This window comes from Ailuropoda melanoleuca, chromosome 2, assembly GCF_002007445.2.
Source record: "Ailuropoda melanoleuca isolate Jingjing chromosome 2, ASM200744v2, whole genome shotgun sequence".
Lineage (NCBI taxonomy): Eukaryota > Metazoa > Chordata > Mammalia > Carnivora > Ursidae > Ailuropoda > Ailuropoda melanoleuca.
In genome coordinates this window covers 189,939,116-189,957,997 of record NC_048219.1, presented here as the reverse complement: position 1 = coordinate 189,957,997, position 18,882 = coordinate 189,939,116, and the positions used below count along the sequence as shown (strand labels likewise).

The 18,882-nt window shown below is 43.4% G+C and overlaps 1 protein-coding gene across 1 annotated transcript in view; it reads left to right on the top strand.

The window, feature by feature from the left end:
• Nucleotides 1-18,882, top strand: part of DNER (delta/notch like EGF repeat containing) — a gene marked incomplete at its 5' end in the record, with an annotated part of 319,258 nt that overhangs the window by 112,523 nt on the left and 187,853 nt on the right.

Below are 18,882 nucleotides of genomic sequence, written 5' to 3'. Positions count from 1 at the left end.
TACGCTGTCGGTGGTCAAGGGCGAGATATTCTCTGTGCATGGCCAAGTGCAGCAAATGGCAATCTATTTATGGTGCTCTCCAGGACCCTGGGCCATCCCGATGAGCTTCCTCTCTGGATGGTGTGAAAGACAGCACTGTCCTGAATGCGGATCCCAGTTATGAGCAGAGAACCAGCGTCTTTCTGAATAACATTCTTCCAAGTGAACTTCTTATTCTTCAGGAACCCACCATGTTCCTCTGTGTTCACTTTGAAGCCATTTTGAATGTTTCCTATGATTTCTGCAGCACGACCCAGGGGGAACACAAATCCTACCTTTTCTGTATTATTCACATTCTTCATTGATAAAGGGCACCCATCCTTCATGTGTATTTTCAGAACTGTACTTGGCTGTATTGCGTGTGGCTCATTCCAAAGTCTGAGAACTTTTCATCATCAAAGCAAATGATACCAGGTCACAGTTTTAATATTTTTACTCTGAACGGAACTGGAGGTGCAAACAACACTAGAAGAATCATCTATACAATTATACAGTTATTTTAATTCCTATTATAGTTTTTGTGAGATGGATTGATTTTTCTCGTGAAATTTCATGATGAAATCATTTCATGTTCGGAATATTTCTGCTCGATGAGTTGAATCTGATGTAATTCTGGGGAAGGAGAAGATAGTAAAAATATTTACAGACATGACTCCTGCCTCATTGTGCGGGCTTTATATAGCTTTTTTAATGAAAGCTATAAAAGGTGGATTGTATAATACATGGAAGAAAGTTGTCTTTGTCTTCTCCTGCTTTAGATGATACATATAAGCAACAATGGGTGACAATGCCATGTGTAAGGTGTTTGTATCTCTGTTCCTCCAAGAGCACTGTGGGAACGGAGGCTCCGCTGATTCCCAAGACCCACTGCAGGGGGCAGCAAACTTTTTCTGCGGGGGGCAAGATAGCAAATATTTTTGGTTTTATGAGCCAAATGCTCTCTGTTTAGACTGCTCAGTGCTGCTAATATAAGGTGAGAACAGCCAAATAATGAGTAAATGAACAACTGTGGTTGTGTTCCAATAAAACTTTATTGATGGACACTGAAATGTGAATCTTAAACAATTTTCACATAATATGAAAGATTAATCTTCTTTGGATTTTTTTCAACCTTTTAAAAATTAAAAATCATTCTTGCCTCGGGCTGTACAGACACAAGTGGTGGGTTGAATTTGGCCTCTGGGCCATAGTTTGCCAAGCTCTGTGCTAGAGCAATTTCTGGCTCACAGAGGGTTCTCCATAAATATTTGTTCAATGACGAAGACCACATTTATTAAAAAAGATTTTATTTATGTATTAGAGAGAGAGAGCACAAGCAGGGGTGAGGGACAGAGGGGGAGGGAGAAGCGCCCCACTGAGCAGGGAGTCCAATGAGGGGCTGGACCCCAGGACCCTGAGATCATGACCTGAACCAAAGGCAGATGCTTAACCGACTGAGCCACCCAGGAGCCCCAAGACCACATTTTAAATTAAATTTTTATTATGAAATATTTCAAACACATAGAAAAGCACAGATAAAATAATTAGCATCTACCACTGAGACTCAGAAACATTATTCTGTCATATTTGCTTCAGTTTCTTTTTAAAAATAAAACAGCCAGAGATATTAAAGCCCACCACTCCCAACCCCAGTCTCCTATTCCTCCCTAATGCATTTCCCTCCTCTCTGTCCAGAAACACTGTTATTGTGAGTCGGTATATAAGCCGTCACTGTGTGTGATTATATATTTTTAAATTTTTATTTATTTATTTTGGGGGGACGGGGCTGAGGGAGAGGGAGGGAGAGAAGCCTAAGCAGCCTCCTGGCTGAGCACAGAGCCCAACGTGGGGCTCGATCTCATGATCCTGAGCTGGTTACCTGAGCCAAAACCAAAAGTCAGATGCTCAAATGACTGAGCCACCCAGGCGTCCCTGTGTGTGTTTATAGATTTACAACATGGGTATAAAATGTACATAGAAGACTCATATTGAATCTATCCTTCTGCAATTAGTTTTCTTCCCTGCATTCACCACTGTGTTGTCTGCAGCTCTCAGATGTATCTCTAGTTCGTTCATTTAAATTTTCATGTAGTTTAATATATTCATCTTTTATGAGTCTTAAGAGATTCTTTCTGACCTTGATGTCGTAAAGGTATTTCTTCTATATTTCCATCTGGAGTAGGAATCTGCAACTTTTTCTTCAGGGGGCCAAAGAATCAATATTTTAGGCTTTACTGACCACTGTTCATTGTAACTACTCAACTCTGTGAAAGCAGCTATGGACAATACATGTACTAACGGGAGTGACTGTGTTCCAGTAAAACTTTATTTCTGAAATCAGACAGCGGGGCCAGATTTGGTCCATGGATGGTGATTTACAGACTGCTGACATAAGTTTTAGTGGTTATATTTTTAACATTTTGATACAGAATTCATCTGAGATTCACTTTTGTGTGAGTGTGTATGGCATGAGTTATTTATTTAGCCTCAGGGATCAACAATTATTCTGGTACCACTTACTGAATAGTTTATCCTTTCTGCACTAATTTTTAATGCCTTCTTTGTTACACGCTGTTTCTTTGGTTTCTAGGGTTTATCTCTGTGTTCTCTTTTCTGATACATTATTCTATTTTTCTATCCCTGTGCCCATACTATACTGTTACTGTGATTACAGCTTCATAATAAATTTTGATATCTGGGAGAGAAAATATGTCCTTATTTTTTTGTCAAATTTTCTCGGAAATACTTGGTCCTTTCCTCTTCCATTTGAATTCTTGGGTCAATTTGACAAATTAGGAGAAAAAAAAAAGAATATGGGATTTTGATGGGAATTATATCTTTCTGCCTGGATCAGTATTCTCATTATGGACTAGCCAATGACCGTGGGCAAGTTACTCTAATTCTCTGAGCCTCAGAGGTGATATGCAGATAATAGTACATACTCCATAGGGTTATAGCAAAGATGAAATGAGTTGATGCTTGGAAAACCCTGGGAATTGTGCCATGCATAGTGTAAGCAGTCAGAAATCGTAGCTTTTATTAGCTGTGAGTGTTCTTTGGTAGAAGCCCTCTTATCAAAAGTACCAATAATTAATCACATCTGTTAATCAAGGAAGTAAATTTAAGTGGGGAATCATAAAGATGTTTCCAAAATGGTTTAAGCATCTTGTTTTATCTTAAAATATATACATGTATGTTTATGCAGCAGGGGAAGGGTTTTGTTGACTTCTCACCCACGGTTCCGCATGCGAATGGTGGTTTGTTTTTCTGTGTGCTCTGTCATTTGTTTTTGTGAGCTCATTTTGATAAGTCTCTGTGTGCACATTCACGTATGCGAGCCTCATGGGCTCTGCACTGTGAGAGAGGGACCCCATCACTCTGCTGGTCTTGGGCTTAGGATTTCCATATCAAGCGGATGTTAATCACATGCGACATTCATATGGAAAGTTTTGATTACTCATGCGTAGTCTTTTTCATCCAAAGACCCTGAAGAGATGTCAGCTTTTCTGCTGTTTCTCTGAGCCTGTTGGTTGATTTATCTCCAGGACACCCACCCCCCTTTTCTCTTAAGATTTTATTTTAAAATCTTTATTTTTAAATCTCAACACCCAAGGTGGGGCTCAAACCCACAAACCTGAGATCAAGAGTTGCACGCTTCATTGACTGAGCCAGCCAGGTGCCCCTGGATGCCCCCCACTTAAAAAAACAAAACAAAACAGGGTGGCTCTCCGTGGCTTTCTGCGTGGGTGTGGTTGTAGATCCACCTTTTCTTGGGCTCAAGGCCATAGTTCCCATCTCCGTGTAACATCTGGAACCCAGACCCCAGTCCTTAGATCTTATTTCCAGGTTTATCACCCCAGGGGTCAATGCAGTGTCATCCCCTAATAGCTCTGGTTGTGAGTTCTCTTAGCATTCCTGAACTGTAAGGCTCCACCTTCCCTCCCGCCTCCTTTTAAAGCTCACCTTTTGGAGTGAGAGCTTTTTCTATTTTATCTAATATTGTTACATGGTTTTAGCTGGAGAAAGGCCTGCCCATCAGTTCAATCTTCATCATAAAAGTCCTGAATAATGACATTTTCCATCAATAAAGCTTTTTATTTCCCGGGTGCCTACAGCATTTACATATGTAAGAAAAGTTGTGGTGTCTGTAGTCATTAAACACGAACTTAATTCACACAGTCCAAGTTGGCAAGCATTATTAAATGGGATTCGTTTCCTTAAGATTCTAAAACAGTTCAGAGGAGGCTCTGTGCTCAAAAAAAGAAATCAGTTTGCTGAAAAACCCTTAATTCTACGTGGTTATGCTTTCCTAACAGTTTTCCAGGGGATTTGGCTGCCCTTCTATTTCATGCCTTCATTGGAAGTGCTGAATATTTGTGTTTCTAAGGCGATAATGTGGATGATCAGTGCTGTGGACTCCCTCTAAGCTCTCGTACCCTATTGTGTTGCTTCTGTGGATATAATTACACAGACACCAGCTCTCTGTTGGTTTAAAGTGTAGCTCGTCATGGTGGAGGAAACCCCTCTGTGTCTTCAAAGACCGTGCACTGAAGTATAGCTAGAAGGTTCTCTCTTCTGCTTCCCTGCAGAGCGGTCCTGTGTCCACAGGGCTGCAGAATGAAGGTAGGTGGTTTTCTGTTCCTCCTCCCTCCGTTCCTGCCCCAACTCCCCGATGGCAGAGCCTCCAGACTCTGTTGTGGACCATCCTTGTTTCTGTGCTTCCCAACCCATGGCTGTTTCTGGCTTTTATAGAGTGCCTCCTGCATTCTCAACGCTGCTTTTCTTTCCCTTTATAATTTAGCTTTCATTTCATCTGCCTTTTATGACTTCAAAATTCCTCTCGGCTTCCTCACGGAAAAACCCCTGGTTTTTTACTAGACGTTGCTGGCCGTTTGGAGAGCTTCTTTCCAAGCACTCGATGAAATGACTAATCCGAGCACACATGCCCTTTGGGGGTCTTTGGCTTTTGTGGATTTAAAAACAATTGCTAGTGGATATCTAGGGCCTGCTAGCATTTTCTTCCCCCCCCCTTTTTATCTTTTATCTTCGTGAAGCTGCTTCTACGAAGCCTGCTGATTCTAGAAGGCTTATCCCCATGTCGATGAGGTTCCACGACACGAAGACTTGAGATTCATCTGCAGAGCCACGGATTCTGGTCCTCGTCTCTGGGAGCAGATGGGTATTAAAATTAGAGCAGCTGTTTCCACTTAAGGTTAGAAAAACTGAAAAGAGAGCAAAGGGAATTTTCATGCCTGCAGAGAGAAAAACACACATCAAAGTAGTTAAGAGGCCAGCAGGTGCACGAGCGTGTGAAGCACTTTACAGCTTCAAGCAGGAGCCTTTTCCAAGTAGGGTGACCCTGATTTGCAATCTTTCACCTGGTCTCATGGACATCCGCGGGGTTCTCTGCCGACTTTTCTTCAGGATCCTGGGCTACCAAGCCTAGCAGACATGGAACACCACGCCTGGTGGGAAATGCTCTGAGTGAAGAATGCTCTAAAAGAAAACAATGCCCTTTCTTTGATTCAGACAGCAAATATCGATTGAGGGCCTGCTATGTGCCCGGGTTAGCAGCTCCTTGCTCCCCTGCCCCACCTAACGTGTCACTTGTCACTTATGCCTATTTTCAGAGATAGAGACCTGAGCACCTTTTAATATTTGGAGACTACCTTCGGGGTCCCTAACAGGAATGGACGGTTCTTTTGAAAGTGGGAGACTAACTGGAGTCCCCACTCTGTCTTACCTCATTTCCCTGGCTTCCTAAAGCTTCTAGGACAGAGGCCAAACCAGGGGAAGAACAGAGAGGCTGCCGCATCTTGAGTCCTGCTGACTTCCCTGGCCCCCATGGCCCTAGGTGGCCACTGTGCTGGGGGAGAATCTCTGCGGAATCCAGGAGCCCCTCTGCTGTGTCCACGACCTGGGCGGAGCGTCAGGAAGGAGACTTGCGCTCACTTTTGGGCAAAGGCATGTTGGTTTCATCACCTTTGCCAGCTGCTCCAGGGGTCTTTCAGGAAGGGGAATTCTGGGTGCAGGAAACTCTCAAGATAGGGGTGCACTTGACACCAGCCTTGACAAGGCAGGATCTCCTGCCAAGGACAATTACCTGCCTCGCTCCCTCAGGTCGTCCCACTGGCTACAGAGTTGTAGACAGCAAAAACACGATCAAGGAAACTCGCTGTGTGTGGCTTCTTCTCCCGGTGAGTAGAAGTACTTGTGGTGGTCTCCATAAGCCACCTCTTTCACCCCTCAGGGCTTTTGCACCTCCCGTTATCCCAGGCGGAACCCCCTTTCTTGCTCTTCTTTCCTTGGATAGCTCCTTCTTGACCCTTGAGACTTACTTTACACCAGAAGGCTGCCTGAATTGCCTTGGTGAGTCCAGTGCCCCACTCCCTGTGTTTCATAGCCCCCGTATGCACGTCTCATGGCTCTGACTTCAGTGTGATAGGCGTGTTCATCTGTTCTACCCCGCTAGTCGCTGACCTTAAAGCTTGTGCCATTCATCTGTATATTTCTAGATACGTGGCCAGACCTTTTATACTGAGCCTATGAGGTTGCTTCTTCCATCATTTCATTGCTAGATGTAGAAATTATCATTAATTTTAAAAATTCACCTTTATTTTAAGAAATAAAATTCTAAACTTCCCAACAGAATTCCTAGGATTGGTATGCTAAAAAGTTAGAATCCTGACTGTGCAGGACCCTGTTTTTAGGGACTGTTGGATGATGGTACAACTGACTGAATGAATGGAAAAAAGCATTGGGAATTAAGTGAAGGAGGCTGCTAAGGGTGGGGCTTGCCTTTAACTGCCTAGTGGGTCAAAACAAACCTGACATGTGTACACCATAGACATCAAATTTTGTTTTAAATTGTGAAGTATAACACACATACAGAAAAGTGCACGAATCAACAGGCACAGCTCAATGTATTATAAAACGATCACCTTTGTAACTAACCAACAAGTCAAGAGTGAGCACGGTGCCCTTCAGCCTCTTTCTGAGCCCCACCTCTCCCTTCTCCCCAAAGGTAACTGCTGTCCCGAATTTCATCCTTTGGTTTTGCTGTTTGTCATTGTCACACAAATGGGAACAATGTTACATTGGGGAATTTATTCATATTGTTCTGCAAGACCATAATTCTTTCTTTTTCATGGCTGGAGAGCATTCTTCGGTATGAGTATACTACAGTTTATCTATATATCCGACTCAATGGATATTTTAGTGGTTTCCACATTTTGGCAATCATGAATGGACATAGGAGCATTCTGTATATGTCTCTCAGTGCACATTTGCCTGTTTCTCTATTAGGCATATATCTAGGGGTGGATTTCTAGGTCAGAAGGTAAATACTCGTTCAACCTTAGGAGATAACAGCCAACGGTTTCCAAAGCAGTTGTGCCAACATACAGTCCACCACCAATTTAGTCTTCCTGTTGTATTACGTCCTCATCAACACTTGACCTTGTCAGTCTTTTGATTTTTGTCACTCTTATAAATGTGTAGTAATCTCTTATTGTGATTTTAATTTACATTTCTCTGATTACTAATGATGTTGAGGAATTTTTCTTATGTTTTTTGGCCATTTGGATATCATTTTTTGTGATGAGCCTGTTCAGGTCTCTTGCCCATTTTTCTATGGCATTCTCTCCACCATGCAGCCTTCATTAATGTAAACAATTCTTTATTCTGGAGATGAGCCCTTTGGAGGTTACATGTATTACAAATATCTTCATCTGTTCTGTGGCTTGCATTTTTACTCTTTTATTGGTGTGTGTGTGTGTTTAAATATTTATTTATTTATTTGAGAGAGAGAGAAAGAGCATGAGCAGGGGAGGGGCAGAGGGAGATGGAGAGAAAGTCCCAAGAAGACTCAGTTCTGAGCACGGAGCCAGATGTGAGGCTCCATCTCACGACCCTGAGATCATGATCTGAGCCGAAACCAAGAGTCAGACGTCCAACTGACTGAGCCACCCAGGTGCCCCTATTGGTGCGTTTTGATAAAAAGAAGTTTTATCGGGGTGCCTGGGTGGCACAGCGGTTAAGCGTCTGCCTGTGGCTCAGGGCGTGATCCCAGCGTTATGGGATCGAGCCCCACATCAGGCTCCTCCGCTATGAGCCTGCTTCTTCCTCTCCCACTCCCCGCTTGTGTTCCCTCTCTTGCTGGCTGTCTCTATCTCTGTCAAATAAATAAATAAAATCTTAAAAAAAAAAAAAAGAAGTTTTATCTTTAGTAAAGTATAGTCCAACTCATTAATAATTTTTCCATTACACTTAGTGCTCTCTGTGTCCTGTTTATTAAATATTTATTCACTCTAAAGTCATGAAGATATTCTCTTCTGTTAGCATTTTGAATCTTTATTTTTTTGCCTTTCATTTCAGATCTACAATTCACTTGCAATTTACTTTTGTAAAAGTGGATGATGTGAGGGAGGAGTCTAACTTAATTTTTTTACCCATATGGATATCAGCCTACTGAGAGGACTATATTTATTATACTACCTTATTCCATAAATGAAGGTCCATGCGTGATCTTTCTAGTTCTTGACTACGCCAGTGTTCTAATGACATTAGCTTTACATTTCTGATCTCTTGTAGGAGCAAGCCGTCAATATTGTTCTTATTCAAGAGGGTTTGGACCATCTGGGGTCATTTTGCACAAAGAACAGGAAAAAAACCCAAAACAACCTCTTGTGATTTCTCTTGCAATTCCATTGAATTTGTAGATCACTTTGGGGAAAATCTGAATCTTTGTAGTATTGTTTTTAATCTACGACTAGAATAACCCTCCATTTACAAATGTCTTCTTTAATTTTCTCAGTGCTATTTTGCTATATTAGTTCTCTTTGTTGAGGCCATACACTTCTTTCATTTGGTTTATTCCTAGGTTTGGAGGGATTTTTTTGGTATGTTATAGATAACACCTTTAAAAAATTAGTTTTTGTTTATTTCTGATACATAGAGATGCAATTAAAAAATTTTTTGACCTTGTATCTAACAAACTTGCTGGCATTTCATATTCTAATAACTAGCATGCATAATCATTCAGTCTGTGAATCACAACAGTTTTTTTTCCCTCCTCGATCCTTATGCTTTCTTTTTATTCTTGCTTCCCTGTTCTGGCTTAAGACCTTTGTGAAATGTTCAATGGGAACAGCGATAGCAAACAACCTTGTTTCATTTTCAATTTCAGTGAGAAACTTTTCAACACCAATAGGTATTACATTTGCTGAAGGTTTGTGTGTGTGTGTGTGTGTGTGTGTGTGTGTAGATTAAAGAAGTGCCTTCTATCTCTAGTTTTCTAAAAGTCTTCACTCTAAGTGAGTGTTGAATTTAATAAAATGCTTCCCCTATATCAGTTGCGGTGATCATATGACCTCCGCGGGAAGTTTAATTCCCAGTCCGTCCTAGGCTTCTTCTCCTAAGTAGGCCGGGGGGTAAAAGTTGACATATTTCCTGTATTCATGGCATTGTTGTTTTGTGAAAAGAGTTTGTCAGGATGTATGAGTGTCTCTGATGAGAGGCGAAACAAGAAATGTATGCATTGGAATTATTCCATAAGTTTCTGATTCAAGAAACAGGTCTTTGAATGACTAAAAGGCAAAGGGAAGCAACAATGTCTTGTTTGAGGCTGGTGTTGCCTGTGCCAGTAAATGGGGTTGCGTGTGATCCCTTAGAATTCAGTTGAATATGGAAACTGAGGCACAAAGTGTTTTTGAAGAACAGTTATTTAGATCTTGATGTATCTGTGACTGAGCGGGGCTTCAGGATTCATTAGTAGGACTATGGACCCAGTGTATTAGCCAGACGAAAGCCAAAGTAGGGCCATCTCAAGATCATTTCCAAACAGAGCGTGTTTTAAAGAGATCCTCTTGAAAAAGTGGGAGAAAAATTACACATGTAGTAGTTTATTTTTAATGGATTCATTTCACAGTCAGAAATTTGCTTTCTGCTTGTGATTTCCTTTTAGCCTACTTACAAATGTCACTCCACCCACATGTGACAATCAGGATGGGCTGTTTTCAAGAAAATCAACTCAGAATTGCGGGAAAAGTGGACTGCCCGGATTAGTATCAGTACAAGTTTTCAAGCAGATTTGGAGTCTCTAATGCAGAGGTGAAGAAATATCAAAACATGAGAATGTGTGTTTTACGAAGACGTGTAGCTCTTGATTCAGTGAAGTGAGTGAGTGTTTTTATTATTTGGGTTTGGAAGCAAGATACCATGGGATGCACTTCTTGGCAGAGTCTACTACTGGCAAACGCACCGTAGTGGATTTTTTTCCACATCTTTACTCCTAGTGGGTAAGCAGTTGGTGTTGGAATATAATTGAGATCTTTATTGAACCAAGTGGGAAAAATTCCTTTTTAAGGCAAAAATACTGTGACAGTTGGATTGCAACAGTGTTCATTTGTCTTTCAGCATGAAGACGACATTTCTAACCAGTGCAATTGCTATTTTGGACAGAGAAAGCTCATATGAAGACCTGAAAGGACATCAGGGCTCTCTAGTCCCATTCCTTCCTTTTACGGTTGAGAAAACTGAGTCCCAGGAGCCTTCCTTGCTTTGTCCACGATCACCCACAAGTGGGCGTAAAACCACAGGCTTTCTCTGCCATATCACAGTGCAACTGCTCATTAGCATTTTGCCAGAAACCCTAAACTCCAAATTCTGGAATCGTCTTTCTCGTGGTCCCTGTCTCCCAGTGGGCCAGCCAATGTAGACACTCTCCTGCTATTTCAAGGCCCCTGGTCTGTGTGGCTCTTCCCCACCCACCTTCCTCCACGCTCTGCCTGTTTCTGTGTCTGGCTTCTGCAGTGGGCTTTCCATCATTGATCTTCATGTAGTTCAGTGGATGGCCGGGAGGGAAGGGAGAGAATTCCCACGTTCCTTCCAGTGAAGGAGAGGTGGGTGTGTGGCCCTGTACTGTGGTCTTTCTTGGTGGTGGGTTATCTAGATAAGTATTCCCTTCATAGTGCCAAGATTCCTTCTGCGCTATTCTTGCACAGAGTTATGATTAAGAGAGTGTCCGGTCCTTCTCTGCCCGAAGCGATATTGCGGAGGGGTCCTTCTGTAATTCAGTCACTTGGGGCATGCCAACCCAGTAAGAAAGTTGGGTGGGGAGAGAAATAGATGAATTGCTATTGGCTGTATAATGCTCTGTTCAAGTTTTTCTCCTTGGAAGTCTTCCTAGGTGAGCCCAACTACCTGTTTTTCCCTTTTGTGAACCCTAGAGTCAGTATCATCTCGATGAGGGGTTGAGACAAACTAAAGGGCCACATAATAAATATCGTATAGGTTTTATGGGCCCAGAGTCTCCTTGGCAATCACTCTGCTGCTGATGTAGCCCAAGAGTGGTCACATGTAAGCAGGTGGCTGTGGTCCGATTCCAGCGAAACTTTATTTCCAAAACCAGCCTGGATTTGGCCTGCCCTTGTCGTGTGGCAATCCCTGGTTTACACCAACAAATTCTGCATCTGGGGTTTTGGACCAAACATGTCAGAATCATCTGGGGAATGCTGAAAGATAGAGGGTTCTCGGCCTCACCCTCAGTGTGTTTTATTAGCAGTCTGGGGTGGGCATCTGTGGTTTAAAGAGCCCCTTAACTGATTCTGCCACTCAGACAGATTGCTAATGTGATGGTCTGTTCTGCTTTAAAAAATTTGTGTGTGCACTTAGACACATACCAATAAGCACATGGCATTGTGCTTTGTATTTAAAAATATTATAAAGGGGTACCTGGGTGGCTTAGTTGAGGAAGCGTCTGCCTTCGGCTCAGGTCACAATCCCAGGGTCCTGGGATCAGGCCCCATGTTGGGTTCCCTGCTCAGCGGGGAGCCTGCTTCTCCCTCTCCTCCGTGCTTGTGCTCTCTTTCTCTCTCTCTCAAATAGATACATAAAATCTTATAAAAAATAAAAATATTATAAAAATGGCACGATGTCATACACATCTCTCTGTGTGTTGCTTATTTCTTTGCCCTTTTTATTGAGGTGTCTTTTGCTGACATGTAGGAATTGATCTAATAAGGGATTTAGTCCTTCATCATACATTGTACGTGTTTTTCCCCATTATGTTGTTACCTTTTGACTTGATTTATAGAGTCATATGGATTTTCCAAACATTTTGATGGAGTGAAATGTTTCTGTCTGTTCCTTGAGGGCCATGGTCCTGAACTGGGAGTGATGTCGTTCTGGCGACATCGGCAAAGTCTGGAGACATCTTTGATTGCTGCAACTGTCACTGTGGGCAGGAGGCGTTCTGGCACCTGCAAAGCAGAGATGGGAGATACCGCTAAACATCCTAAATGTGCAGGGCATCCCCCTCAACGAAGAATGATCCAGCCCGAATTGTCAAGAGTGCCGAGAAATACTGCTTTAAGGCTTCAGTTTTTGCTCCGTGCTTAATAAGACACCCCTTCTTCCTACGATATGAATATCTGCGTCAGAATCTATATTAAAAGTTTCCTTACTTGATTTTTCTGCTTAGAAAAATTACTAAAGCAATGGCCCATTCTGCTTCTTTTTTTAAAATTTTTTAATTTCTAGAGAGAGAGCACGAGCGGGAGGGGCGGGGCAGAGGGAGAGAGAGAATCCCAAGCAGACTCCACACCCAGCATGGAGCCCGATGTGGGGCTTGATCTCATGACCCTGAGATCATGACCTGAGCTGAAATCAAGAGTCGGATGCTTAACCAACTAGCCACCCAGGTGCCCCCACTTTACTTATTTCTTAATACTACACACAGACGCCCCTGAGGTATTTCTCTTCTGTGCCTATGTCTTACTCCATTCTCCTCTGTAAGTACCATGGGTCCACCATGTCCCCTCAGTGACCTGTGTGGCCTGCGTCATGTCATGGGCTCCATCAATGCGTGCCGATTCTCCTTCTGGCCTTTGCTGGGCTCGGTTCCTCAGATACCCTTCTCATTCTCAGGACGACTCTGTCCACTGAGCAATGGGTATAAATGAGGGAGGGAGGTGGCTTCAGGTCTGCTCTGTACTTGTCTAGAGCCTCTGCAAACAGGGTCAATGAAAACTGAGTGGCCGCCAATAGAATCCAGAATCCCAGAGCTAGAGGAGGCCTTGAGATGTTCTACCTTAGGCCCTCCCTTAACACGTACGGAGTGTGTGTCCTGAGCAGGCAAGTGACTTGGCCAGAGCCTCTCAGTCACCCGTGCAGACTGACGCCAGCACTGGTTGCTCAGCTGGTCTGTTTTTCATCAGAAAAATCCTTGCCACTTTGTTTTGCTGAGAGTGGCCACTGTCACCTAAAGAGACTAGATCTGAGATCTACTCCTATCTGCTCCTTTCAGACCTGCAGTTATCCAACTCAGGTTCTTTCTCAGCATTAGGGATTTTAGCTCATCCAACACAGGATTGTAATAGTGGACGTGCATTTAGGCAGGGTACTGGTTCCAATGAGATGGCTCGGGGAGTCCCAGGTAATGTGTCTGAACCTTCTGTTGGACTGCAAGCTCTTTGAGGCCCAGGACTGGGCTTTATGCATCTTCCTGACCCCTCTTCCAGGTACCTTGTCTGGCCCTTAAATTCCAGGTACCCACCTGGTGCTTGATAAATGTCACATGAATCACTGATCAGCCTTATTGAGTAGGAATGAAGCTCACACTCTCTAAACTAGTGTGGAAGGATCCCTTGGGCAGGTGGCTCCACGGGCACGAACTCGGGCCCGTCACCCAGGTGACATGGATAAAGGTGTTCACAGGCTCCATGTTGAGGCAATCTGTTGGCTTGGACTTAGCTAATGACCCTAAAAATGGGCATTAAAAAAAAAAAGATTTTATTTATTTGGGAGAAAGAGAGAGTGAGCGAGAAAGAGCACAAGCTGATAGAGCACAAGGCTGGGGGGAGAGGGAGAGGGAGAAGCAGACTCTCTGCTGAGCAGGGAGCCCACAATAGGGCTCGATCGGGACTCTGAGATCATGACCTGAGCTGAAGGCAGACATTTAACTGGCTGAGCCACCCAGGAGCCCCAAAATGGGCCTTTTTCATTCCTGTTTTAAAATTTGACCTTCCATCCTTCTGTTAGTGTGCTGCCGAGGGCATTAAAATTGCTGAAAACAGGAGCAGCAGACAGTTTAAGGAAGGGAAACAGGTCATGCCTAATGTGTCACGTGAGAGAGCCTTTAAATCCCAAGTCGTGGGGTTGGCAGTTCCCTTCGCTCTGGTCTGACCTCCCATGTCACCCTGCACGCATCCCCGTGAACGCTCCTGCTTACAGTATAAATGATTTGAAACAGGCGAAAAGTCTAAAATAAAATATGAAAAGAATAGTTTGAGATTAGTTCTATGATGTGAAAAGATTTGGCTTAAATGGGTGATTAATGAGGCAACACCAAGCAGCATTTTGTCAGTGAGCTTGCTGGTGACTTGTAAGCGGAACAGCGTTAATCCATGGGCTTTCTCTTTGTTCTCCCTCATAGCTGGTATTACAAAGACTTGATCATCCCCACCCCCACCCCCATCATCGGAGACTAGAAACTATAGCCAAAAACACATCACCTGTTACATTTTGAGTATCCGCAAAGTCAAGGCTACTCATCACGATCTTTTGCTTCGTTTGCATTTTGGCAGTTTGGTGGTTTCCTGCTCCTAGTTCAAAGTTAATGGGATTCCAGGGCAGTAGTTAGTGACCTCCACAACAGGCTGATGATTGCATTTTATCTTAGATTTGCTGTTAGGCAATTCAAACAGATCGGTTTCTTTTTTTCAGTGAGATTAGCCTGAAGAGTTTGAGAGCACAATGGCAGCTAGTCGTCACTGTTAGTGAAGCAGCTAACAGACGACCCAAGCAGGTAGCAGAATATGAACTGATCACTTTAAAGAAGGGATGATGACTGTGTAGTGCATTGAGCTCTGTTCTGTGTCCCAGTGCGCGTGCGTGCACGTGTTCTCCATCACATCAGTCATTCTTTTGAATCCCTGCAGAAATCCGTACTGCTGACAGCTTCATTTCTAGCTTTTGTCATCTTTACTAGAAGCTTCTCTCCTGGCAGCCCGTGAATCAGTCTTTACTTCGTCCCGACGCTGCTTGTGCATCCCGCTCATGGATGAAGACAGCAGCTCTTAAATGAGATCAGTAATTCTCATCATATTTTCCTTCCAGCTCTTTTTCCCTACCTGGTGGAATGGAGTGTGGTGAATTGGGCATTGCCGTGGGGACCTGCCCTTTGCACCGGGTTCTATCCACTGGCACCTGGGGTGACAGGCTTCAGCAGCAGCTCTCCTGGTGGACGGTCTCTGAGGACTGGTGCCGTGGTGTTGGGGGGCCATCTGTGACCCCCACTGAGCCCTTAATCTTTCTGCCCTCCCTCGTCAAGGCAAAAGCAAGAGGTTGTGCTGGCTTTGCCTTCCCTCTCAGGTCAACGGAGACTTCCCCCCCTTTTAAAGCTGATTTAAAGTTATTGAATTGCTCTAAAACACTCTAGGACAGATACGTGAGGCATTCCTGGATTTGTGTTCTCAAGACCTGGGATGGGGCCTTAGAGAATCCTAATTCCATTTCATGTAACAGGATACCTCACGGGCTCTGGCAGCTACGTGCATATAACATCATTCATTCACTCGGTCAGTCATTGGGTCATTGTTCATTCGGCAGCTCCTGTGTGCCCAGTACTGTTCTTAGGGTGGGGTGGGAGCCCTCAAGTAAACAAAACAGGGGGAAGAAATCTGACCTCACAGGGTTTACAGTCTAGTGGGGGAAGATACAAAATCAGTATAAGAAATAGCTAACATTTTCCCCACAATATATTAGCACATAACAGATGTTTTGGAGAAAAATAGAGCAGGGAAAGAGGAATCAATGGTGCCAAGGGGTTGAGACTTGGCACAATTAAATTGTGTGGCCAGGGACGTCCTCATCAGAAGATGACATTTGAGCAAAGACTCAAGGGAGGTTCGAGGGCAGCCATGAGACGTGAGTGTTCCAGGTAGAGGGAACAGCCAGTGCAAAGGCCCTGAGGTAGGAGAGTGCCTGGAAATGTTAAAAGCTGAATGTCGTGGTAGGCACACAGGAACTACCCAGTGAGCAGCAGGCAGTACTCGTTTTGCAGTTGTTGCTCTTAGTGCCCATCCTAGGTTACTGGGCATAAACTCTATAGGGACAGACACTGCATCTGGTTTTTTTTTTTTTTCTTTTAGCCTTTTATTCCCAGATTCGATATAGTTCATGTCAAATAATAAGACCTCACTCAATATGTGTTATTATCATTATACTTTTATTCCAAAGAAGCGTCTTGAAATGGTGGTCTTAATTGGCCTACATTTAATCCTTGCTTATTTTCTGTTGCTTACAGAAATATAACCCTGACCACCGGCCTTCTCCACAGGGATTGTTTCTTTGGTATGATCATAACTTACTATCAAAGCTGTCGTGCTGTGTTGTGACCAGAACTCTTGGCTGGAAGTCAGAAGCTCTGGCATTGTTCTTTTGTAGTGGCTGGGATGGGTCACTCCGCCCCTCTGTCCTGTTTCTGAACAGTGATATGGGTTCAGAAAAGTCCTTCTCTCTATTTCAAGGTTGTTGTGAGCACAAATGAGATACTATACGGCAATGTTCTTTGAACACTTGCCATGGCCACCTTGGAGGGAGCGGTAGCTATCACGCCCGGTAGCCTTCACTGTGCAGGTGGAGAGCTGTGCTTTGCGTTCTTTTCGTGGTGGAGGTGCTGACGTATGCTGTACCCTGGCGTCTCTTTGGGGGCTGTTGTGGCCAGCAGTGGGCTGTGACGGTGGAGCAAAAGGCTCAGGGCCTCTCTGGCCCTCAGATAGCTGGTCTTTGCCTTAGGAACGTTTTACTCTCAGCTTCAAATGGAGGTTTGGATTTCCTGAATTAATTTTTGTACTCCTCTCTTCAACATATTTAAATAATTTAAATGTATTTCTCTGTTTTCAGGCCTGTGTTCAATGTCTTAATTTATGACATCTAGGTCAACCTCAGATGTTATTTTAAAAAGTTGATTTCAGAAACCTGGTTATGTATGTCCCCTTTATCCTAGCTAATTAAATTCTCCTTCCTGTCAGATAATTCTTGAGGTGATACCCATTCCATGAAGACTTCCTAAAAATAAATCAGACACGAGATAACAATACTGTGGCTAAAAGAAAGCAGCTCACATCTGTCTCTCATCATGCCTTCCGAATATTTTGTCAATACTTAAAAAAAAAAAAAAGCCCTGCCATGTTTTCTGTGTTCCTTGACATGCTAGGAATAGTGCCATAAACATGGTAGATAAAGACCCTGCACTGACAGAGCTCACAAGTTTGTGGGAGAAAAAAAGGATTATTTTAGATTTTGTAGTGAGGGAAGGCTTCTCTGGTGGAGATATTTGAGTGGAGAACTCTGTGAAATGAAGTAAAGAGCCATGCAAAACTTGTGAGAAAAAAACCCATTCAGGCAGAGGGCCCAGCAGGTGCAAAGGTCCTGAGGTGGGAATGATCTCAGCATAGTCTAGCGACAGAAAGAAGGTGAGGAGGGGAGAGTGTAAGGGAGAAGGGAAGAGAGGACATCAAGATTAGGAAGGGGCCAGATCAGGGAGAGCTTTGTCTGCCATGGAAGGAGTCTGGGTCTTACTTTAAGTTGATAATGTTTGTAAATATTTAAAATAATTTACAGTTCAAGTATTTTCTTCAGATACTAATTCATCTCCTTTTAGCTGAGATTCTGTGAAGGAATTGCCAAGCAATAGCAGAGAACATTGTGGTATTCTTGGAGCTTCATTTTATTCAATCCAAAATCCCTCAATATTCCTTAAGGAGTTTGTTGGAAATTGTCTGACAAGGATAATTAGCAGGGCGAGAAGCTGTTTTACCAGGCAGAATTCTCTCCACATGTGTTTATATGTGAATTCATTTCAACAAGAGAAATCGAGGGCCTCATTTCTCTGTAGTCTGTACTTCACTGAATTCTATTTTATGATCAGCCCTGAGAAACTGGGGGCACATCAGACAGAAGTCTCATTTTCTGTTCACAGAAGCAAATGATAATTGAATAAAGCACTGAGAACATGTCCGAACCCTTGAGCTTTCTCAGGAGAAGCGGCTGATCATTTCCTTGTTTTCTAGCCTGTCTCCGAGTCATAACAAATAGTGATTCACAGGTCAGCAAAGGACTCAGGGATAAACACTTTACTTAGAAACATTGTCACAATTTAAAGGCCTGCCAGTGAATTTTTATCTTCCATATCCAGCAGGGTCACATTTCTCTGTGATCACCCTCCAAAATAACGAGGTAGAAACCTTCATAAAATTCTGCTCCATGTAAGTCTCCACCATGCTTCACTCCGGCTAACAATTGTCATGCAGGCTGATCATTTTGGAAGCTTTTAATTCAATAGTATCACCATAAAAGGGGTTGTTCATCGCGTGGAAACTGGGAGACATAGGAATGACATCCTTGAGGGAGATAAGTTAGTCCGGCAGTCATTTCTCATAAGGAAACCTTGCAAGGTTCCAGAAAGTGGAAGAGGGTATTCCAGTTGAGATCCTTAGCATCCTTTGTCATGACTGGCCGGTAAAAAAATATCAAAGTTGGTATCTTCCTAATGAGCCTCAGTTTTAAATGTTTTTGCTCTAGAAAATTCCCTTCGATAATGTGTTCCTGAAATCAACATTATTTAGGGGCTTGGTGTGGGGAAGCTGTCCCTTAGGTGGGTTCTTGCTGGTCGCCTGTTATCTGCGAAAGGGTTAATGTTGGGATGACCTTGGGAGGCTCCACCACGACAGCACAAGCAGTTCAGGACGAGTATTGCGCAGGAAGAGCGTTTCCTGGAGCAGCAGCTCTGAGACACGGAGCTAATTGCCCAGCGATGGCACCGCTTTTCTTACGAGGGAATAATTGACCCATTTATGGTCT